This window comes from Oncorhynchus tshawytscha, linkage group LG13, assembly GCF_018296145.1.
Source record: "Oncorhynchus tshawytscha isolate Ot180627B linkage group LG13, Otsh_v2.0, whole genome shotgun sequence".
Taxonomy (NCBI): Eukaryota; Metazoa; Chordata; class Actinopteri; order Salmoniformes; family Salmonidae; genus Oncorhynchus; species Oncorhynchus tshawytscha.
The window spans coordinates 57229572-57253962 of NC_056441.1; the positions used below are offsets into that span (position 1 = coordinate 57229572).

The window sequence follows — 24391 nt, forward strand, 5'->3', positions numbered from 1 at the left end:
TGCTCGTACAGGTCCTTCTATAAGATCATCCTGATTTTGACCAATTATCCATATTCATTATGTCAGCTCAGCTGGAGGCTTCATTCACAGGGCCGCAGCCTGCAGTGTGTTGCGTGGCCGAGCCGTGAGGGGTCCTGTCCTGCAGATGGTTCAGTATAGATAATTCATGGATTAGCCTAGCTAGGCAGCAGCACAGAAACAGAAGGACAGAATGAATGGGTGAGTGGGCACCCCATTCCAGGTAATCTAGGACAGTTTTAGTGTACTTAGTGGTTGCATCAAGGGAAAATAGAGGATGGAGAATGAGCAATGTTCTCCTCCTGGTGCTGCTTGCAAGGGGTACTGGATAGTGGTGTGTATTCATGGATGCCAATCTAAGCCAGGCTTACCCCCCAAATATACAATAATGTATCTTTCGTCTCTGTTTCATACCTTTCCTTAAATTCGCAATAGGCTGAATATATCTCACCAGACAAAGCATCCGCGTGAACGTGCCTCTGTCTCAGTATGTGTAGCGTATCCATCTGATGCTGTCTGGTCAGAATGAGTATGACATTGTTGCCGCCCATAGCATTGAATGCAAGGGAAGACAGCGAGCATTTGGCCTCCCTTGCTAACTTTGTTTTATAAAAATAATAGCCAATCAGTGCTGAGTGAGCTCATCTGCGAAGGGTCCTGGCGCACCAAAAACAACTGTCAAGGGAAGCCCGTTTGGATTTGCTAGCTAATTAAAACCTAAATTATCCATCGATGGAGATAGGAATTTGGACTTCTGGTTTAACATAATTCTCTGTACTCGTCAATGATTATAATGGCGAATCTGATCCAACCATAAATTCATATATTGTGGCCTTAAAGGATGGTAGTTCAACATGTAGCTAGATGTAGTATGCCAATGTTAACTAGCTGGCCTGGTGTATTGTTGCCCATGAAATGAAGTCAGGTTAGCAGCAAGTATTTTAGCCAAGTGGCCTAGGACAACAAAAAATAAAAGTGTATACAGTATGACATTTTAGGCCATATTAAAAGACAGGAGGATGGTCATGTTTTTCTGCACACACACACACACACACACACACACACACACACACACACACACACACACACACACACACACACACACACACACACACACACACACACACACACACACACACACACACACACACACACACAGAAATCAGACTCATGGACAGCCACATCATATTTAGCTTACATTGATAGGACTAAATAGTTTTTGGTATCTTTTAGTTGTCCCTGTATTAGACAAAGCAGAAGTGAGATTATTTGTATTTATTATGGACCTCCATTAGTTCCTGCCAAGGCAGCAGCTACTCTTCCTGGGGTTTATTATGGACCTCCATTAGTTCCTGCCAAGGCAGCAGCTACTCTTCCTGGGGTTTATTATGGACCTCCATTAGTTCCTGCCAAGGCAGCAGCTACTCTTCCTGGGGTTTATTATGGACCTCCATTAGTTCCTGCCAAGGCAGCAGCTACTCTTCCTGGGGTCCAGCAACATTAAGGCAGCTATATCATTTAAAACATTACATTTCATTCCACAACACATTAAGTGTGTTCCCTCAAGCCACTACTCTACTATCACATATATACACAATACAAAATCCATGTGTACGTGTGTGTAGATTCCGTGTCTTATCATGTGTATGTGCAAGCGTGTGTCTCTGCGTCTCTTCACAGTCCCCACTGTTCCATAAGGTGTATTAAATCTGATCATACTGCTTGCATCAGTTGCCTGATGTGGAATAGAGTTCCATGTGGCCATGGCTCTACGTAGTACTGTGCACCTCCCATAATCTGTTCTGCACTTGGGGATTGTGAAGAGACCTTTGGTGGCATGTCTTGTAGGGTATGGATGGGTGTCTGAGCTGTGTGCTAGAAGTTTAAACAGACACCTCGGTGCATTCAGCATGTCAATACAGTGGGGCAAAAAAGTATTTGGTCAGCCACCAATTGTGCAAGTTCTCCCACTTAAAAAGATGAGAGAGGCCTGTAATTTTCATCATAGGTACACTTCAACTATGACAGACAAAATGAAAAAAAAAATCCAGATAATCACATTGTAGGACTTTTAATGAATTTATTTGCAAATTATGGTGGAAAATAAGTATTTAAGTATGCCCAGGTTGCCCAAGGTGCTCCAAAGCTTTTTACTATCATTCTTCATATAATTTATCATATTTGTTCATAGTATAGTTTCTTATTTTTATTTAGTTCAAATATCAATTTGCAGTAAGTTTTCCAACCGATTGTACAACCAGACTTATTTGCCATTCCTTTTGCCTCACCATATAATTTTTCAATTCCTCATCAAACCAAAAGATTGAACAGTTTTACAGTCATTTTCTTAATGGGTGCATGCTTATTAGTAACTGAAATAAGACATTTCATAAATGTGTCAACTGCAGAGTCTGGTTGCTCCTCATTACACACCACGGACCAACAAATATTCTTTACATCAACAACAGAAGAATCACTACAAAACGTCATGTATGACCTCTTGTACACTGTATTAGGCGCAGCCTTTGGAACTTTGATCTTCCTAGATATGTCAACTAAACTCAGCAAAAAAAGAAAATGGCCCTTTTTCAGGACCCCGTCTTTCAAAGATAATTAGTAAAAATCCAAATAACTTCACAGATCTTCATTGTAAAGGGTTTAAACACTGTTTACCATGCTTGTTCAATGAACCATAAACAATTAATGAACGTGCACCTGTGGAACGGTCGTTAAGACACTAACAGCTTACAGACGGTAGGCAACTATGGTCACAGTTATGAAAACTTAGGACACTAAAGAGGCCTTTCTACTGACTCTGAAAAACACCAAAAGAAAGATGCCCAGGGTGCCTGCTCATCTGCGTGAATGTGCCTTAGGCATGCTGCAAGGAGGCATGAGGACTGCAGATGTGGGCATACTGTGAGGTGCCTAAGACAGCACTACGGGGAGACAGTAAGGACAGCTGATCATCCTCGCAGTGGCAGACTACGTGTAACAACACCTGCACAGGATCGGTACATCCAAACATCCCTCCTGTGGGACTGGTACAGGATGGCAACAACAACTGCCCAAGTTACACCAGGAATGCACAATCCCTCCATCAGTGCTCAGAATGTCTGCAATATGCTGAGAAAGGCTGGACTGAGGGCTTGTAGGGCTGTTGTAAGGCAGGTCCTCACCAGACCTCACCGGCAACAACATTGCCTATGGGCACAAACCCACTGTCACTGGACCAGACAGGACTGGAAAAAAGTGCTCGTCTCTGACGAGTCGCAGTTTTGTCTCACCAGGGATGATGGTCGGATTCGCGTTTGTCGTTGAAGGAATGAGCGTTACACTGAGGTCTGTACTCTGGAGCAGGATCGATTTGGAGGTGGAGGGTCCGTCATGGTCTGGGACAGTGTGTCACAGCATCATCGGACTGAACTTGTTGTCATTGCAGTTAATCTCAACGCTGTGCGTTACAGGGAAGACATCCTCCCTCATGTGGTGCCCTTCCTGCAGGCTCATCCTGACATGACCCTACAGCATGACAATGACACCAGCCATACTGCTCGTTCTGTGCGTGATTTCCCGCAAGACAGGAATGTCAGTGTTCTGCCATGGCCAGCGAAGAGCCCAGATCTCAATCCCATTGAGTACGTCTGGGACCTGTTGGATAGGAGGGTGAGGGCTAGGGCCATTCCCTCCAGAACTTGCAGGTGCCTTGGTGAAAGAGTGGGGTAACATCTCACAGCAAGAGCTGGCAAATCTGGTGCAGATCATGAGGAGGAGATGCACTGCAGTACTTAATACTTAATTAACTTTTGATTTTGACCTCGCTTTTGTTCAGGGACACATTACTCCATTTCTGTTTGTCTGTGGAACTTGTTCAGTTTATGTCTCAGTTGTTGAATCTTATGTATGTTCATACAAATATTTACACATGTTAAGTTTGCTAAAAAAGAAACAGTTGACAGTGAGAGGACGTTTCTTTTTTAATGAGTTTATATTGTGATAACTACATCTGATGGATTTGGCAAATTTCTGCAGCAATAGTAATGATGTGATCAATACACATTGATGATTTCATTCCTGTGCTGATTGTAACTACCCTGGTAGGTTGACTGACAACCTGAACCAGGTTGCAGACACTGGTTACAGTTTGAAGCTTTTTCTTGAGTGGGCAGCTCAAGCCAGTAAATATTTAAAACACCCAGAAAATACACCTCTCTGTTGCTATCACAAACATTATCAAGCATTTCACACATGTTTTCCAGATACTGACTGTTAGCAGGTACACTTCAACTGTGAGAAACGGAATCTAAAACAAAAATCCAAAAAATCACATTGTGTGATTTATAAGTAATTAATTTGCATTTTATTGCATGACATAAGTATTTGATACATCAGAAAATCAGAACTTAATATTTGGTACAGAAACCTTTGTTTGCAATTACAGAGATCATACGTTTCCTGTAGTTCTTGACCAGGTTTGCACACACTGCAGCAGGGATTTTGGCCCACTCCTCCATACAGACCTTCTCCAGATCCTTCAGGTTTCGGGGCTGTCGCTTGTTCTCCCCACTGTAAATGTCATCTGTTGTAAGCAAGTTATTGATTTCATGAACCTTTTTTCTTAAGCTACATATGTTAACGTAAGCTATTTTTAGAACTTTTCTGGGATGCTTGATTGTTTTCATTGCTTTACTGGGAAGATAAGCAGAAGTAGACATGCTCATGTTATTTATGTTAGTGTAGGGTGAGCTGAACACAGCAGACTTCCTACTAGGGCACTCCGCCTCAGTGCTAACAGTATAACTCTGGTTAATAGGGACATGACTACAGCATACAATAGCTGCAGGATCAGCAGAGGAATTTAAGGTAGTTAGAAGGATATAAATTAGGTTACTTACATTGTGTCTACCAACATCCCTGGGATAATGTACATTTGCTGAAGCATTAGGAGAACTCAACGACACAATAGTAGGGATTAACTGAGTTGGGCTTGGGTCATTGATAAGTTATTGTCTCAACGCAGCCTTATAATGCTGTGAAAGGATCCAGGAACCAAAATAATTCAGGTGGATCCCATCTTCCTTATAAAAACGTGTTTTGATTCCAAAAGGTATCGGAATTGTTATGATGTTCCGTGACATGGAGTCCCATAGGGCGGCACACAATTGGCCCAGCGTTGTTCGGGTTTGGCCAGGGGGGCTTTACTTGGCTCATTGCGCTCCAGCAACTCTGTGTGGCAGGCCGGGTGCCTGCAGGCTGACCTCGGTTGTCAGGTGAACGGTGTTTCCACCGATACGTTGGTGCAGCTGGCTTTCGGGTTAAGCAGGCGGGTATTAAGAAGCGCGGTTTGGCTGGACATGTTTCGGAGGATGCATGACTCAACCTTCGCCTCCCAAGACACAGTTGCAGCGATGAGACAAGATCAAAATTGGGGAGAAAAAGTGGATAAAAGACAAAAGGTAATCATCATGATGTTGTAATGTTGAAGTTGAAATGGTGCTGGAATAGTGAAGGCAACTCCTGTTTTAATAGTCCAAAGATGTCGGAAACATTACCTTGCTTGACCTGCAGGTCATGTAACTGATTGTTATACGCAATATATTTTGTGGACTTCACCGGAGAGATGTTGCTCTCCGGTTTTGTAATCGAACAAATGTATTGTTGAATTTATTCTGCCACTGTGTCTTCTTATTGTCTCACCCTTAGGCTTATATCTCACAGTGTCAAGGCATATGAACTAACAGGTTATAGAGCAAACAACACAATTATCACAACACATAGATTGTAATATGGTTTTTTTTCTGGATTGGCTTCCCCAGTGATTTTACCCACATACCACTACTGGTGGTGGAGAAGTGGCATAACAGCCCAGCGCTCAGAGCACTACACACACGCATTCACACTCACACCCTCTTTCTCTCGCTCTCTTTTTTCCCAATCTCATGCTGACCCCGCACAAAGAGAGGTTAATTAATCTTTCCATTTAATTGATTTCAGTCTCCTTTCGTTTGATCGGTGTAATAAAACCTACTACTGTCTGAAATCATCTGGCGTGGCCGAAATAGAGCAATAAATTCCACTGCAGTCGCAGTAAAAAGGGGTGACCCTTCGTATTCAGCAGGAGTGAGTACACTGTATTTTCGACTGCCATACAAATAAAGGAATTTAAAAGGAATTTAAATTGAATTCAAATAAATCTATTCATCTGCAGATGAATGAAAAAAAATCAATCATTCATTCACTCACTCAGTCATTTATTTATGTATTCATTCATTTATCATGAATTCTGCAATGTGGCTCACATGCCTGACAAAGTCCATACGGTACAAGCCTCCAGGGCATGAGACTAACAACATGACTAATCATAAAGCCTGGAGTAAAACGACACAATTATCAGCAAGACCTGAGGAGGAAGACATCTCATGGGGACTTGATTTGTAACACTTCACCAAATCTCCTCATTATGCTATAGCCACACAAACAGAAAGGCAACACTTCACCAAATCTCCTCATTATGCTATAGCCACACAAACAGAAAGGCAACACTTCACCAAATCTCCTCATTATGCTATAGCCACACAAACAGAAAGGCAACAACAATGAAGAAGAATCGGAGTCAACTGTAGAAGAGTATAGCAGTATAACATACTAATAAGCAAATGGCACCATATTCCCTATATAGTGCACTACTTTTCACTGGAGCGTCTTGGTGCCATTTGGGACTCAACCTGACTCTGTAGCACTTGGAGTAAGAGGTGAATAGGTTCATTGAGGTCCAGATAGTGAGCAGTACTTCAGCTAAGGCCAGTACGTAAAGCTCTTTGGTTCTGACCAAGTTCAGTTCAGTAAATCGTTACTGTCCCTGGGAGACAATTAGTGCATCATAAGAGACACAAGAGAAGCAGCTCAACCAACACACAGTGGCTTATAGTTCCAACACGGTTCTTTAGTCAGCACGCATGTGTGTTATTCAAAGAAGAGTTCGAACGATTATGATTTTTCAACGCCGATGCGTTGAAAAATCATAATTGGATTATTGGAGGACCAACAAAAGCCGATACATTTTTTAAAATTCGTTGATTAAACGGTATTTGTAATGATGACAATTACAACAATACGTAATGAACACTTATTTTAACTGAATATAATACATCAATTAAATCAATTTAGCCTCAAATAAAATGAAACATGTTCAATTTGGTTTAAATCATGCAAAAACAAAGTGTTGGAGAAGAAAGTAAAAGTGCAATATGTGCCATGTAAAAAAGCTAACGTTTAATTTCCTTGTCCAGAACATGAGAACATATGTAAGCTGGTGGTTCCTTTTAACAGAAGTCTTCAATATTCCCAGGTAAGAAGTTTTAGGTTGTAGTTCGATCACCACATTCTTTTGGAGAGATTGGAAACCCAAATTGGTCTACACGGACATGTTCTGGCCTGGTTTAGATCTTATCTGTCGGAAAGATATCAGTTTGTCTCTGTGAATGGTTTGTCCTCTGACAAATCAACTGTAAATTTCGGTGTTCCTCAAGGTTCCGTTTTAGGACCACTATTGTTCTCACTATATATTTTACCTCTTGGGGATGTTATTCGAAAACATAATGTAAACTTTCACTGCTATGCGGATGACACACAGCTGTACATTTCAATGAAACATGGTGAAGCCCCAAAATTGCCCTCGCTAGAAGCATGTGTTTCAGACATAAGGAAGTGGATGGCTGCAAACTTTATACTATTAAACTTAACAGAGATGCTTGTTCTAGGTCCCAAGAAACAAAGAGATCTTCTGTTGAATCTGACAATTAATCTTAATGGTTGTACAGTCGTCTCAAATAAAACTGTGAAGGACCTCGGCGTTACTCTGGACCCTGATCTCTGTTTTGAAGAACATATCAAGACCATTTCAAGGACATCTTTTTTCCATCTACGTAACATTGCAAAAATCAGAAACTTTCTGTCCAAAAATGATGCAGAAAAATTAATCCATGCTTTTGTCACTTCTAGGTTAGACTACTGCAATGCTCTACTTTCTGGCTACCCGGATAAAGCACTAAATAAACTTCAGTTAGTGCTAAATACGGCTGCTAGAATCCTGACTAGAACCAAAAAATTTGATCATATTACTCCAGTGCTAGCCTCTCTACACTGGCTTCCTGTCAAAGCAAGGGCTGATTTCAAGGTTTTACTGCTAACCTACAAAGCATTACATGGGCTTGCTCCTACCTATCTCTCTGATTTGGTCCTGCCGTACATACCTACACGTACGCTACGGTCACAAGACGCAGGCCTCCTAATTGTCCCTAGAATTTCTAAGCAAACAGCTGGAGGCAGGGCTTTCTCCTATAGAGCTCCATTTTTATGGAACGGTCTGCCTACCCATGTCAGAGACGCAAACTCGGTCTCAAACTTTAAGTCTTTACTGAAGACTCATCTCTTCAGTGGGTCATATGATTGAGTGTAGTCTGGCCCAGGAGTGGGAAGGTGAACGGAAAGGCTCTGGAGCAACGAACCGCCCTTGCTGTCTCTGCCTGGCCGGTTCCCCTCTTTCCACTGGGATTCTCTGCCTCTAACCCTATTACAGGGGCTGGGTCACTGGCTTACTGGGGCTCTCTCATGCCGTCCCTGGAGGGGTGCGTCACCTGAGTGGGTTGATTCACTGTTGTGGTCATCCTGTCTGGGTTGGCGCCCCCCTTGGGTTGTGCCGTGGCGGAGATCTTTGTGGGCTATACTCAGCCTTGTCTCAGGATGGTAAGTTGGTGGTTGAAGATATCCCTCTAGTGGTGTGGGGGCTGTGCTTTGGCAAAGTGGGTGGGGTTATATCCTTCCTGTTTGGCCCTGTCCGGGGTGACCTCGGATGGGGCCACAGTGTCTCCTGACCCCTCCTGTCTCAGCCTCCAGTATTTATGCTGCAGTAGTTCATGTGTCGGGGGCTGGGGTCAGTTTGTTATATCTGAGTACTTCTCCTGTCCTATTCGGTGTCCTGTGTGAATCTAAGTGTGCGTTCTCTAATTCTCTCCTTCTCTCTTTCTTTCTCTCTCTCGGAGGACCTGAGCCCTAGGACCTGAGCTCCAGGACTACCTGACATGATGACTCCTTGCTGTCCCCAGTCCACCTGGCCATGCTGCTGTTCCAGTTTCAACTGACCTGAGCCCTAGGACCATGCCCCAGGACTACCTGACATGATGACTCCTTGCTGTCCCCAGTCCACCTGGCCATGCTGCTGCTCAGTTTCAACTTCCACCTGACTGTGCTGCTGCTCCAGTTTCAACTGTTCTGCCTTATTATTATTCGACCATGCTGGTCATTTATGAACATTTGAACATCTTGGCCATGTTCTGTTATAATCTCCAGCCGGCACAGCCAGAAGAGGACTGGCCACCCCACATAGCCTGGTTCCTCTCTAGGTTTCTTCCTAGGTTTTGGCCTTTCTAGGGAGTTTTTCCTAGCCACCGTGCTTCTACACCTGCATTGCTTGCTGTTTGGGGTTTTAGGCTGGGTTTCTGTTCAGCACTTTGAGATATCAGCTGATGTACGAAGGGCTATATAAATAAATTTGATTTGATTTGAGTTATTATAGGAATTATAGGACAATTTCTCTCTATACGATTTGTATTTCATATACCTTTGACTATTGGATGTTCTTATAGGCACTTTAGTATTGCCAGTGTAACAGTATAGCTTCCTTCCCTCTCCTCGCCCCTACCTGGGCTCGAACCAGGAACACATCGACAACAGCCACCCTCAAAGCAGCGTTACCCATCGCTCCACAAAAGCTGCGGCCCTTGCAGAGCAAGGGGAACAACCACTCCAAGTCTCAGAGCGAGTGACGTTTGAAACGCTATTAGTGCGCACCCCGCTAACTAGCTTGCCATTTCACATCAGTTACACCAGACATTAGGCTGATAGGCTTGAAGTCATAAACAGCTCAATGCTTGAAACACAGCGACAAGCTGCTGGCAAAACGCACGAAAGTGCTGTTTGAATGAATGCTTACGAGCCTGCTGATGCCTACCATCGCTCAGTCAGACTGCTCTATCAAATCATAGACTTAATTATAACATAATAACACACAGAAATACAAGCCTTAGGTCATTAATATGGTCAAATCCGGAAACTATCATCTCGAAAACAAGACGTTTATTCTTTCAGTGAAATACGGAACCGTTCCGTATTTTATCTAACGGGTGGCATCCATAAGTCTAAATATTCCTGTTACATTGCACAACCTTCAATGTTATGTCATAATTACGTAAAATTCTGGCAAATTAGGCGGGCCAAACTTTTGCATATACCCTGATTCTACGTGCAATGAACGCAAGAGAAGTGACACAATTTCACCTGGTTAATATTACCTGCTAACCTGGATTTATTTTAACAAAATATGTAGGTTTAAAAATATATACTTCTGTGTATTGATTTTAAGAAAGGCATTGATGTTTATGGTTAGGTACAGTCGTGCAACGATTGTGCTTTTTTCGCAAATGCGCTTTTGTTAAATCATCCCCCGTTAGTCTTCAGATTTCGCAACGAGCCAGGTTAGCAGGCAATATTAACTAAATATGCAGGTTTAAAAATATATACTTGTGTATTGATTTTAAGAAAGGCATTGATGTTTATGGTTAGGTACATATTGGAGCAAGATAGTCTTTCGCGAATACGCACCGCATCGATTATATACAACGCAGTACACGCTAGATAAACTAGTAATATCATCAACCATGTATAGCTAACTAGTGATTATGATTGATTGATTTATTGTTTTTTATAAGATAAGTTTAATGCTAGCTAGCAACTTACCTTGGCTTCTTACTGCATTCGCGTAACGTCTCCTCGTGGAGTGCAATGTAATCAGGTGGTTAGAGAGTTGGACTAGTTAACTGTAAGATTAACTGTTGCAAGATTGAATCCCCGAGCTGACAAGGTAAAAATCTGTCATTCTGCCCCTGAACAAGGCAGTTAACCCCCTGTTCCTAGGCCGTCACTGAAAATAAGAATGTGTTCTTAACTGACTTGCCTAGTAAAATAAAGGTGTAAAAAAAATCATTAAAACATGCAATTGCACTTATTGGAGGTTATTCGTAAGGTCTAAATGGGGACTCATTGTGAATGTTAATGATCACGGCCTCGGTGTACTGTACTTTTTCACAGCTCAGCACTTAACATGGAAACCCTACATTTATACAAATATAGTCTAGCTAACCAAGTAGAAAATTACTTCTTAGTTATACCATTATAATGTCCCCTACTGCGTTCCTCTCTATTTGATGCTTTTGCTCGCCTCTCCTCCTGTCACCACGTCCTCTTGTTCTACTGCTCCGAGGCACTCAGCTGCCGAACCCACCCTGTGTGTGTGTGTGACTGGGAGAGTTTGAGTGTGTGTGTCTGGGGGGGGGGGGGTGTATGTCACTCTGTGTCAGGCTGCACCACTCCCACACTAAGCCCAGAGATCTCAGCGTGACAGCAAGGGAGGATTGGATGAACAAGAGAGAAAGAGAGAATGAGAAAATCGGGAAAAGACTGGGTTTGAGAGATTGCACAAACACACTGATACAGACAACACCACATGCCGTTTTCATTATCTCACGCACACGCATCCGCACAGGCACACACACACGCACACGGTTCTCTTCCCTTGTTGTTCCTAACGATCATTGCATTTCATACGATATACCTGGAGGGTGAGAGCTGTGCTTGAGCAACAGACAAAGTGAAAACAACAGAGAAACAGTGCTGCTGATCCCTCCCCCTGGAGAGTCACGACCACCTCCACCTGTGTGCCTACGCTCCTGTTACCTCTCCTAGAAAATGAATTTTCAGGAAGACAGGCTGACAGGACATGCTCTCTGTCTCTCCTCCAGCAGACAGTATGCCTCAGTGAGAACCATGGTTGTCAGGACTCAACCTGCCAGAGGGGTCTAACCTCTGTGTTCCATGAGACTCACTGTGATGGAAGTCTACTGAGCTGACAGACACACTGCTTAGCCAGGTACTGTAGCTGTACGGAATAGGTGCTGTAGCTGTACGGAATAGGTGCTGTAGCTGTACGGAACAGGTGCTGTAGCTGTACGGAACAGGTGCTGTAGCTGTACGGAACAGGTACTGTAGCTGTACGGAATAGGTGCTGTAGCTGTACGGAATAGGTGCTGTAGCTGTACGGAATAGGTGCTGTAGCTGTACGGAACAGGTGCTGTAGCTGTACGGAACAGGTGCTGTAGCTGTATGGAACAGATGCTCAGGACATCCTCACCACCTAAAATGTCAGGAGCAGTGAGAGTGGGGGCGGAGGTGTCTGGTGTTACGTGCTGACCACTGACCAAGCCTGTTCCTCTGAGGTCTGTGAGAGGACCAGAGAGGATTATGGCTTCTTTTAATAGAGCTGAAATACGGCTGGAGTGAAGGCCACTCCTGCTCTCCCCCCCCCCATCTCTCTTTCCCTCAACTAACTCTGCACTCATTCATCCTTTCTCCATCACTGGGTAGGTTCTCACTGGGTAGCTAACTGGATGACAGAGCCAACTGCCAGAGCAACAAAGTGTTAAACAGGAAAACCACCTAGGCAGAGAGATAGCAGCCTATACCGACACAAAGCTACAGGCTACGTGGTGAGAGAAAACAAAACACTCGCTCACGTTTAGAAAAAGAGAGCACCCTGTGTGTGTGTGTGTGTGTGTGTGTGTGTGTGTGTGTGTGTGTGTGTGTGTGTGTGTGTGTGTGTACATATCGGCCGAGGTGCTGAATAATAGCCCCTGTGACTTTGTGCCAACTGACCAACAGTATCAGTGAGAGCTGCACCACCTGCCTAACCGTGTGCTGACCAACAGTAACAGTAAGAGCTGCACCACCCTGCCTAACCCTGGGCTGACCAACAGGATCAGTGAGAGCTGCACCACCCTGCCTAACCCTGGGCTGACCAACAGTAACAGTGAGCTGCACCACCCTGCCTAACCCTGGGCTGACCAACAGTGAGAGCTGCACCAACCTGCCTAACCCTGGGCTGACAACAGTAACAGTGAGAGCTGCACCACCCTGCCTAACCCTGGGGCTGACCAACAGTAACAGTGAGAGCTGCACCACCCTGCCTAACCCTGGGCTGACCAACAGTGAGAGCTGCACCACCCTGCCTAACCCTGGGGTGACCAACAGTATCAGTGAGAGCTGCACCACCCTGCCTAACCCTGGGCTGACCAACAGTATCAGTGAGAGCTGCACCACCCTGCCTAACCCTGGGCTGACCAACTGTCCACTGATGGCATCTCTCAAAAACAAACGCTAACACAGCCAACGCACACAGGCAGGGGATTCATTCCCTATCATCCACACAGAAGGGATCCCAAGGGCTGGCTGCAGGCTGACGGATAAGCAAACAGCTCTGACATATGCAAACGCAATTTGCATGAAAGCCCATGAAAGCTGGTTAGATGTAAATCAACATGTTACGTAACAACTCCTCGAATTAGACCGAGACTTCACACAAGAGTGCTAAGACTTAAAGAAACACGCAACGTGAAATCTCAATGCATGAGATCAGCTTCTTATATCCGAAAAAGTTAAGTTGAGAATCAAAAAGCCACATGCGGAAAATCTCTCAGCGGCTGATGGGAGAGTAAATTCAGCTGCATCTAGAACACGAAGCTGTGTTCTTTACCACCCAACACACAGCAGCCTGTTTGTGTTTTGCCTCTGCCAATTCAAGGGTCATTGTGTGGATTGGAACGGAGTAGGTTGGTGCTTCAGCAGCCCTGAATCTTATTACACAGGACAGATTGATAAAGATCTGATGGCGCGACAGACAGTCAGTCAGTCTGTCTGTCTGTCTGACACAGACAGTCAGTCTGACACAGACAGTCAGTCCGTCACTCAGTCTGCCTGTCTGACACAGACAGTCAGTCCGTCAGTCAGTCTGCCTGTCTGACACAGACAGTCAGTCCGTCAGTCAGTCTGCCTGTCTGACACAGACAGTCAGTCCGTCAGTCAGTCTGCCTGTCTGACACAGACAGTCAGTCCGTCAGTCAGTCTGCCTGTCTGACACAGACAGTCAGTCCGTCAGTCAGTCTGCCTGTCTGACACAGACAGTCAGTCCGTCAGTCAGTCTGCCTGTCTGACACAGACAGTCCGTCAGTCAGTCTGCCTGTCTGACACAGACAGTCCGTCAGTCAGTCAGTCAGTCTGACACAGACAGTCCGTCAGTCAGTCAGTCAGTCTGACACAGACAGTCAGTCAGTCTGACACAGACAGTCAGTCAGTCTGACACAGACAGTCAGTCAGTCTGACACAGACAGTCAGTCAGTCTGACACAGACAGTCAGTCAGTCTGACACAGACAGACAGTCAGTCAGTCACAGACAGTCAGTCAGTCTGACACAGACAGTCAGTCAGTCTGACACAGACAGTCAGTCAGTCTGACACAGACAGTCAGTCAGTCTGACACAGACAGTCAGTCAGTCTGACACAGACAGTCAGTCAGTCAGACACAGACAGTCAGTCAGTCAGACACAGACAGTCAGTCAGTCAGTCAGTCTGACACAGACAGTCAGTCAGTCTGACACAGACAGTCAGTCAGTCAGACACAGACAGTCAGTCAGTCAGACACAGACAGTCAGTCAGTCAGTCAGACACAGACAGTCAGTCAGTCAGACACAGACAGTCAGTCAGTCAGTCTGACACAGACAGTCAGTCAGTCTGACACAGACAGTCAGTCAGTCTGACACAGACAGTCAGTCAGTCTGACACAGACAGTCAGTCAGTCAGACACAGACAGTCAGTCAGTCAGACACAGACAGTCAGTCAGTCAGACACAGACAGTCAGTCAGTCAGACACAGACAGTCAGTCAGTCAGTCAGTCTGACACAGACAGTCAGTCAGTCAGACACAGACAGTCAGTCAGTCAGACACAGACAGTCAGTCAGTCAGTCAGACACAGACAGTCAGTCAGTCAGTCAGACACAGACAGTCAGTCAGTCTGACACAGACAGTCAGTCAGTCTGACACAGACAGTCAGTCAGTCTGACACAGACAGTCAGTCAGTCTGACACAGACAGTCAGTCAGTCTGACACAGACAGTCAGTCAGTCTGACACAGACAGTCAGTCAGTCAGACACAGACAGTCAGTCAGTCAGACACAGACAGTCAGTCAGTCAGACACAGACAGTCAGTCAGTCAGTCAGACACAGTCAGTCAGTCAGTCAGTCAGACACAGACAGTCAGTCAGTCAGTCAGACACAGACAGACAGTCAGTCAGTCTGACACAGACAGTCAGTCAGTCTGACACAGACAGTCAGTCAGTCTGACACAGACAGTCAGTCTGTCTGACACAGACCGTCAGTCTGTCAGTCAGTCTGACACAGACAGTCAGTCAGTCAGACACAGACAGTCAGTCAGTCAGACACAGACAGTCAGTCAGTCAGTCAGACACAGACAGTCAGTCAGTCAGTCAGACACAGACAGTCAGTCAGTCTGACACAGACAGTCAGTCAGTCTGACACAGACAGTCAGTCAGTCTGACACAGACAGTCAGTCAGTCTGACACAGACAGTCAGTCAGTCTGACACAGACAGTCAGTCAGTCAGACACAGACAGTCAGTCAGTCAGACACAGACAGTCAGTCAGTCAGACACAGACAGTCAGTCAGTCAGTCAGACACAGACAGTCAGTCAGTCAGTCAGACACAGACAGTCAGTCAGTCAGACACAGACAGTCAGTCAGTCAGTCAGTCAGACACAGACAGTCAGTCAGTCAGTCAGACACAGACAGACAGTCAGTCAGTCTGACACAGACAGTCAGTCAGTCTGACACAGACAGTCAGTCAGTCTGACACAGACAGTCAGTCTGTCTGACACAGACCGTCAGTCTGTCTGACACAGACAGTCTGTCTGTCTGACACTGACAGTCTGTCTGTCTGACACTGACAGTCAGTCTGTCTGACACAGACAGACAGTCAGTCTGACACAGACAGTCAGTCTGTCTGACACAGACAGTCAGTCTGTCTGACACAGACAGTCAGTCTGACACAGACAGTCTGTCTGACACAGACAGTCAGTCTGACACAGACAGTCAGTCAGTCTGACACAGACAGTCAGTCAGTCTGACACAGACAGTCAGTCAATCTGCCTGTCTGACACAGACAGTCAGTCAGTCAGTCTGCCTGTCTGACACAGACAGTCAGTCAGTCAGTCTGCCTGTCTGACACAGACAGTCAGTCAGTCAGTCTGCCTGTCTGACACAGACAGTCAGTCAGTCAGTCTGCCTGTCTGACACAGACAGTCAGTCAGTCAGTCTGCCTGTCTGACACAGACAGTCCGTCAGTCAGTCTGCCTGTCTGACACAGACAGTCCGTCAGTCAGTCTGTCTGTCTGACACAGACAGTCCGTCAGTCAGTCTGTCTGTCTGACACAGACAGTCAGTCAGTCTGACACAGACAGTCAGTCAGTCTGCCTGTCTGACACAGACAGTCAGTCAGTCAGTCTGCCTGTCTGACACAGACAGTCAGTCAGTCAGTCTGCCTGTCTGACACAGACAGTCAGTCAGTCAGTCTGCCTGTCTGACACAGACAGTCAGCCAGTCAGTCTGCCTGTCTGACACAGACAGTCCGTCAGTCAGTCTGCCTGTCTGACACAGACAGTCCGTCAGTCAGTCTGCCTGTCTGACACAGACAGTCCGTCAGTCAGTCTGTCTGTCTGACACAGACAGTCAGTCAGTCTGTCTGTCTGTCTGACACAGACAGTCAGTCAGTCTGTCTGTCTGTCTGACACAGACAGTCAGTCTGACACAGACAGTCAGTCAGTCTGACACAGACAGTCAGTCAGTCTAACACAGACAGTCAGTCAGTCTGACACAGACAGTCAGTCAGTCTGCCAGTCTGACACAGACAGTCCGTCAGTCAGTCTGCCTGTCTGACACAGACAGTCAGTCAGTCAGTCTGCCTGTCTGACACAGACAGTCAGTCAGTCAGTCTGCCTGTCTGACACAGACAGTCAGTCAGTCAGTCTGCCTGTCTGACACAGACAGTCAGTCAGTCTGACACAGACAGTCAGTCAGTCAGTCAGTCTGACACAGACAGTCAGTCAGTCTGACACAGACAGTCAGTCTGTCTGTCTGACACAGACAGTCAGTCTGTCTGTCTGACACAGACAGTCAGTCTGTCTGTCTGACACAGACAGTCAGTCTGTCTGTCTGACACAGACAGTCAGTCTGTCTGTCTGACACAGACAGTCAGTCTGTCTGTCTGACACAGACAGTCAGTCTGTCTGTCTGACACAGACAGTCAGTCTGTCTGTCTGACACAGACAGACAGTCTGTCTGTCTGACACAGACAGTCAGTCTGTCTGTCTGACACAGACAGTCAGTCTGTCTGTCTGACACAGACAGTCAGTCTGTCTGTCTGACACAGACAGTCAGTCTGTCTGTCTGACACAGACAGTCAGTCTGTCTGTCTGACACAGACAGTCAGTCTGTCTGTCTGACACAGACAGTCAGTCTGTCTGTCTGACACAGACAATCAGTCTGTCTGTCTGACACAGACAATCAGTCTGTCTGACACAGACAGTCAGTCTGTCTGTCTGACACAGACAATCAGTCTGTCTGACACAGACAGTCAGTCTGTCTGTCTGACACAGACAGTCAGTCTGTCTGTCTGACACAGACAGTCAGTCAGTCTGACACAGACAGTCAGTCAGTCTGACACAGACAGTCAGTCAGTCTGACACAGACAGTCAGTCTGTCTGTCTGACACAGACAGTCAGTCTGTCTGTCTGACACAGACAGTCAGTCTGTCTGTCTGACACAGACAGTCAGTCTGTCTGTCTGACACAGACAATCAGTCTGTCTGACACAGACAGTCAGTCTGTCTGTCTGACACAGACAATCAGTCTGTCTGACACAGACAGTCAGTCTGTCTGTCTGACACAGACAGTCAGTCTGTCTGTCTGACACAGACAGTCAGTCTGTCTGTCTGACACAGACAATCAGTCTGTCTGTCTGACACAGACAATCAGTCTGTCTGTCTGACACAGACAATCAGTCTGTCTGACACAGACAGTCAGTCTGTCTGTCTGACACAGACAATCAGTCTGTCTGACACAGACAGTCAGTCTGTCTGTCTGACACAGACAGTCAGTCTGTCTGTCTGACACAGACAGTCAGTCTGTCTGTCTGACACAGACAGTCAGTCTGTCTGTCTGACACAGACAGTCAGTCTGTCTGTCTGACACAGACAGTCAGTCTGTCTGTCTGACACAGACAGTCAGTCTGTCTGTCTGACACAGACAGTCAGTCTGTCTGTCTGACACAGACAATCAGTCTGTCTGTCTGACACAGACAATCAGTCTGTCTGACACAGACAGTCAGTCTGTCTGTCTGACACAGACAATCAGTCTGTCTAACACAGACAGTCAGTCTGTCTGTCTGACACAGACAATCAGTCTGTCTGTCTGTCTCTGTCTGTCTGACACAAGTCTGTCTGTCTGTCTGTCTGACAGACAGACAGAGACAGACAGACAGACAGAGACAGACAGAGATGTGACTGTGGAGAGTGTTCACAATATGCACAGCAGAGACCGGAGACCCTGCCTCAACGACAGCAGAACCCGACCAATAGCAGGACAGCTGGTACCACAGCGCCTGGATATCAGCCATTAGGAGAGTGTGTGGGCGAGAGCAGTTGGGAACTTAGCGTGTGTCCCGACTCCTTGGCCACTGTGTTCCCGTGTGTATGACGAGCCATCACAGCGGGACTTGTGTTTCCCATGTGAGATATTCTACATGTATCTGTTAGGAGGAAGGATGTTAGGGTCACGATGGAGTCAAAACCAGGACCATGGATCCCTCCAATAGCAAGTTCCTCCCATCCCATAGGTACAGCATTGATACAGTGGACACAAAGACTATGATAAACACCTGTCACCAAGAACTGGGTCAGAACCACCTGGCACACAAAACCCAAAAGGATCAACAGAAAGCAAATGACACTGTCCATCACATCCTCTGAAAGAGAGGGTCAAAACAAAAGTGTACAAGGCAACATACCCTACCCAGAGAGGGAATCCCTGATTCTGGATCTGTACAGTAACACCCCAGAGTCATTTTCAGCCAAGGGGTCCAATGAGAAGATCAGCCCAGTGACTCGGCAGCCAGGGCAGAACAAGAGAGGCTACCTTCCAGATGGCACCCTATTCCCTTTATGTAGGTCCTGGTCAAAAGTAGTACCGTATGCAGGGAATAGGGCACCATTTGGGACGTAGAGGAGAGCAGGGCAAATGCCCTCAACCCTGAAGAAACACACATTTCACATTATAATCTTCATAAATATTAATGGAAGCCATGTCAGAGAGGAAGGATAAGGTTACTGTGTAAATTCCCAGCCTGATCGAGGGAGCGGGGTAGAAAAAGGGACAATGAAATGGTGAGAGGGCGAGGCTTCTGCTCACAACGGGAAAGCTCATTTCTGTTTGCTTTTACGGCAGATTATTCATTATTTGATCGAAGTTCCATGATGAGGGGAATCACATACACACTGAGACCCACCCAACAGACGGACCAGGCGACACGCTCCTCAGCACCCCAGCTGGGTATGAGGAACAGCAGAGACATGCAGTGCACTGGACAGACACACACACTGTGCATTCATAGACTGTACTACATACAGTAAGGCCAACATACACACAGCATAGGAGCACATACAGGACATGCACACATACACCCCCACCCAAACTGCAGCGTGGGAGTGATAGTGCTGGAGAAGGGAGCTCCCTCACTCATCCTCAGACCGCCCCCCCATTGTCCAAGCACTGCAGCAGCTCCTGCTCTCCCTCTGTTCTGGAACACCCCACTCACGTCTCACTGCTCAGCCTCACACTGCACGGACTGCACTGCACACTACACAATGTGTCCCGTCTCCCCCCACCCACACCCTATCATGCAGGGGTCTGCATCAACACCATGTTAGCCTCCACCCTCGCACTAAAACTCTCGACTCCACAACTCCAAAGGCCAAGCGCAAATTTAGCTTCAAAACAATCAAGGACCTAATTTGTGTAATTAACAAACGGTGACAATTGCTCTTTGGGTGGCATTAGACAGATTGAACAGCCTGTTCCCCCCTCAGGGAGCAATCGGGACTGTATTTCCTAACTGAATGAGATGTTTTCTGGGGAATTAGAATCTCCAACAGAGAGAGGTGTGCGGTGGATTTGCAGCCTGAAACCGCCACACTCTAACCTCTGAGATAGAGGAAACACAATTGAAATCTGTCTAACAGTCTAGTCTGCAGTCTGTACAAATGTGCAAACAATAGCCTATCCCCTGTATGAAAATAGCCCACAATAGACCAACAGTGAGATGAGCACTTGGATACATTGAAGAGAAAATAATAAATTTTGGGATACCGAACTGTAATGAAAAAAGGAGGAATGAAACATATAGCCTACATGTAGTCAACGTGCACAAACTGCCATCCGTGGAGCAATTAATACTGGTTATCCTCCATCCGTTTCCGGGGTGGGGAATGGAGGGATCAAATCCAAACTGCAGAAAAATGCCACACCGAGGAAAGCCCCACTACTGCCTGCCCTTCACCAGCCTGCCCCTCGCCAGCCTGCCCCTCGCCAGCCTGCCTTTCACCAGCGTGCCCCTCGCCAGCCTGCCCCTCGCCAGCCTGCCCCTCCCCAGCCTGCCCCACGCCAGCCTGCCCCTCGCCAGCCTGCCCCTCGCCAGCCTGCCCCACGCCAGCCTGCCCCTCGCCAGCCTGCCCCTCGCCAGCCTGCCCCACGCCAGCCTGCCCCTCGCCAGCCTGCCCCTCGCCAGCCTGCCCCACGCCAGCCTGCTCCACGCCAGCCTGCCCCACGCCAGCCTGCCCCTCGCCAGCCTGCCCCACGCCAGCCTGCCCCTCGCCAGCCTGCCCCTCGCCAGCCTGCCCCTCGCCAGCCTGCCCCTCGCCAGCCTGCCCCCCATGCCAGCCTGCCCCTCGCCAGCCTGGCCCACGCCAGCCTGCCCCTCGCCAGCCTGCCCCTCGCCAGTCTGCCCCTCGCCAGCCTGCTCCACGCCAGCCTGCTCCACGCCAGCCTGCCTTTCACCAGCCTGCCCCACGCCAGCCTGCCTAACAGTCTAGTCTGCAGTCTGTACAAATGTGCAAACAATAGCCTATCCCCTGTATGAAAATAGCCCACAATAGACCAACAGTGAGATGAGCACTTGGATACATTGAAGAGAAAATAATACATTTTGGGATACCGAACTGTAATGAAAAAAGGAGGAATGAAACATATAGCCTACATGTAGTCAACGTGCACAAACTGCCATCCATGGAGCAATTAATACTGGTTATCCTCCATCCGTTTCCGGGGTGGGGAGTGGAGGGATCAAATCCAAACTGCAGAAAAATGCCACACCGAGGAAAGCCCCACTACTGCCTGCCCTTCACCAGCCTGCCCCTCGCCAGCCTGCCCCTCGCCAGCCTGCCTTTCACCAGCCTGCCCCTCGCCAGCCTGCCCCTCGCCAGCCTGCCCCACGCCAGCCTGCCCCTCGCCAGCCTGCCCCTCGCCAGCCTGCCCCTCGCCAGCCTGCCTCTCGCCAGCCTGCCCCACGCCAGCCTGCCCCTCGCCAGCCTGCCCCCCCAGCCTGCCTGCCCCACGCCAGCCTGCCCCTCGCCAGCCTGCCCCTCGCCAGCCTGCCCCCCCACGCCAGCCTGCCCCTCGCCAGCCTGCCCCTCGCCAGCCTGCCCCTCGCCAGCCAGCCTGCCCCACGCCAGCCTGCCCCACGCCAGCCTGCCCCTCGCCAGCCTGCCCCTCGCCAGCCTGCCTTTCACCAACCTTCCCCCTGCCAGCCTGCCCCACGCCAGCCTGCCCCTCGCCAGCCTGCCCCACGCCAGCCTGCCCCACGCCAGCCTGCCCCACGCCAGCCTGCCCCACGCCAGCCTGCCCCTCGCCAGCCTGCTCCACGCCACCCTGCTCCACGCCAGCCTGCCCCTCGCCAGCCTGCCCCACGCCAGCCTGCCCCTCGCCAGCCTGCCCCTCGCCAGCCTGCTCCACGCCAGCCTGCTCCACGCCAGCCTGCCTTTCACCAGCCTGCCCCACGCCAGCCTGCCTTTCACCAGCCTGCCCCACACCAGCCTGCCCCACGCCAGCCTGCCTTTCGCCAGCCTGCCCCACGCCAACCTGCCCCACGCCAGCCTGCCCCACGCCAGCCTGCCCCACGCCAGCCTGCCCCACGCCAGCCTGCCCCACGCCAGCCTGCCCCACGCCAGCCTGCCCCACGCCCCTGCCCTACGCCAGCCTGCCCTACGCCAGCCTGCCCTACGCCAGCCTGCCCTACGCCAGCCTGCCCTACGCCAGCCTGCCCTTCGCCAGCCTGCCCTACGCCAGCCTGCCCTTCACCAGCCTGCCCTACGCCAGCCTGCCCTTCACCAGCCTGCCCTACGCCAGCCTGCCCTTCACCAGCCTGCCCTACGCCAGCCTGCCCCACCCCAGTCTGCACTGAGCTGGGTGAATTCCCACTTCCCATGTCTATGATGTAAGCACAATGAATAGATGACCAGTTTTAAAGGGGGACCAATTGAGCCTTGACTTGCACTTGCTTAACGATGATGCTGTTGATTCCGCATACAAGTATATGTTAATTATTAGAAAAGCCTGTTATGCAATGCCTCTTTGATTTTAGGCTATAGATGATGGAGACATGGCTGCAGGATGATGTTTTGGGTTGGGGTGCTTTCAATGAGGGGGGTTGAAGAGTATTTTTTCTCCACTTATACAGGAGTAAAAAATGCCTAGTACTCTAATTGATGTAGAATTGTTGTTTTATTTATTTTAAATTATTCATTTCAATTTATCAGGTGCTGCAGCACCTTCAGCACCCCTACTTCCCACGATTATGGATCAAGGTGAACTCACAGGCGAACTACTGTAAAGGTCTCTATTATTTCCAATTGACCGGCTAGGCCAGGGGTGGGCAACTCCAGTCCTCAGGGGGCTGATTGTTGTTACTCTTTTTCTCCATCTCTAGCAAACACAGCTGATTAATCAAATTGCATTCTAAACTGAAGATCATGATTAGGCTAGTCTATATGTTGAGCTTTTTGCTATATCATAAAGAAACACTTTGTCAACTAATAAGCTATAAGGGCACTGTTGAGTAGGCCTATGCAATTGCAGGACATTTGCCTTCAAATTAATTGAATGGAGCTTTTATCTGAGGACAAATAAAGGTATTGGTTCTACACACTGTGCACACAGTGATGAGTAGCCTAAAGCACGCTTCCATCTCTGCAACATCTTTTGTATTTCAATCACGCAGTGCAACGCTTCAGGGAAATTATGCAACATGGTAAGTTCTGTTGATAATATATGTGAGCGTGCATTTTATCAACACAGCCTTTTACAATAAACGAAAATAGTGGCAGACTTAAATGTCGGTTATGCTCAATCTTTCCATCATAATTTGCTCGATTGTACATCATACTTCTGATTACTACTTAGCATTTTCAATTATCATTAAATCAAATGCGAATATTAGAGCTACCCCACATGGTACATTGTAACATATTTATCCATAACCATACCCATAACCCAAACAAACATCGAGCAAGTCAGTGTAGAGCAGAAAGAAGATTGTTAAAGTGTAAAAAGCAAGGAATTGGTCTATTTAAACACATCTGACATGTCCTCAACATTCAAAACCGATCACTTTTCTAAACACATTCTTACCTTATATCCAAGTTTTTTGCGTCGCTCAATGCAGGTGTGGTCGTAATGCAAATACTGCTGTTGTTAACATGAAAAACTGCTCCCGTTAATTTTGCTGTCGTAGCCGCGGATCGATTCGCACTCTGACATACACTCACAACCAGTAGGCTACACACGCTCAGTCAGTCTCTCTCACAATCACATTGGAAGTGCGCGTTCAGGGAAGGGAGGGAGTTACGTTCAGGAGCGCGCATGGCACAGGGTTACGACCATGTGTCATACACTCGAGAAATGATTTATAAGCTAACCTACTTTCTTTGTTAATAACAGTCGTATTTCATGTTGTCTAAAATATGTGCAGGTGGAACACTATCCGTTCCTGAGCTGACAGTATTTGATGGGAGGAAAGCTAAGGTTACCATCATATTGATGGAACCATGTCAGTGTGTGTGATAGCCTGGAAGGGGAAATATGTATTTTCAAAGTCTAGAAAAGGGTCCTTTACTTTTTTGTTGTTGTTACTGTTCACTAACTCCCTTGTTCCTGCTGATGTTTGCTGACCAAGCACATTTTCAGTGGATGGTGCTCAATAATAGACTTCCCAGCTGGGTTTGGTTCCCCATGATATTTGTGGAATTCTACTCCACTTCAAATAGGTCACGTTGAGAGAATCAGATACAAATGAATGGGATGGTAGACTAGTGC

General features: G+C 47.5%; 1 protein-coding gene across 1 annotated transcript in view; it reads right to left on the bottom strand.

Annotated features, from left to right (window-relative positions):
• Positions 1–23865, bottom strand: part of LOC112265287 (sodium/calcium exchanger 2) — a 108111-nt gene extending 84246 nt beyond the window's left edge. Inside the window, exon 1 of the mRNA XM_024442438.2 lies at positions 23708–23865. The gene's annotated coding sequence lies outside the window, so the exon portion shown is untranslated. The remainder of the gene's footprint in view (positions 1–23707) is intronic.
• Between the last annotated feature and the right edge of the window lie 526 nt (positions 23866–24391).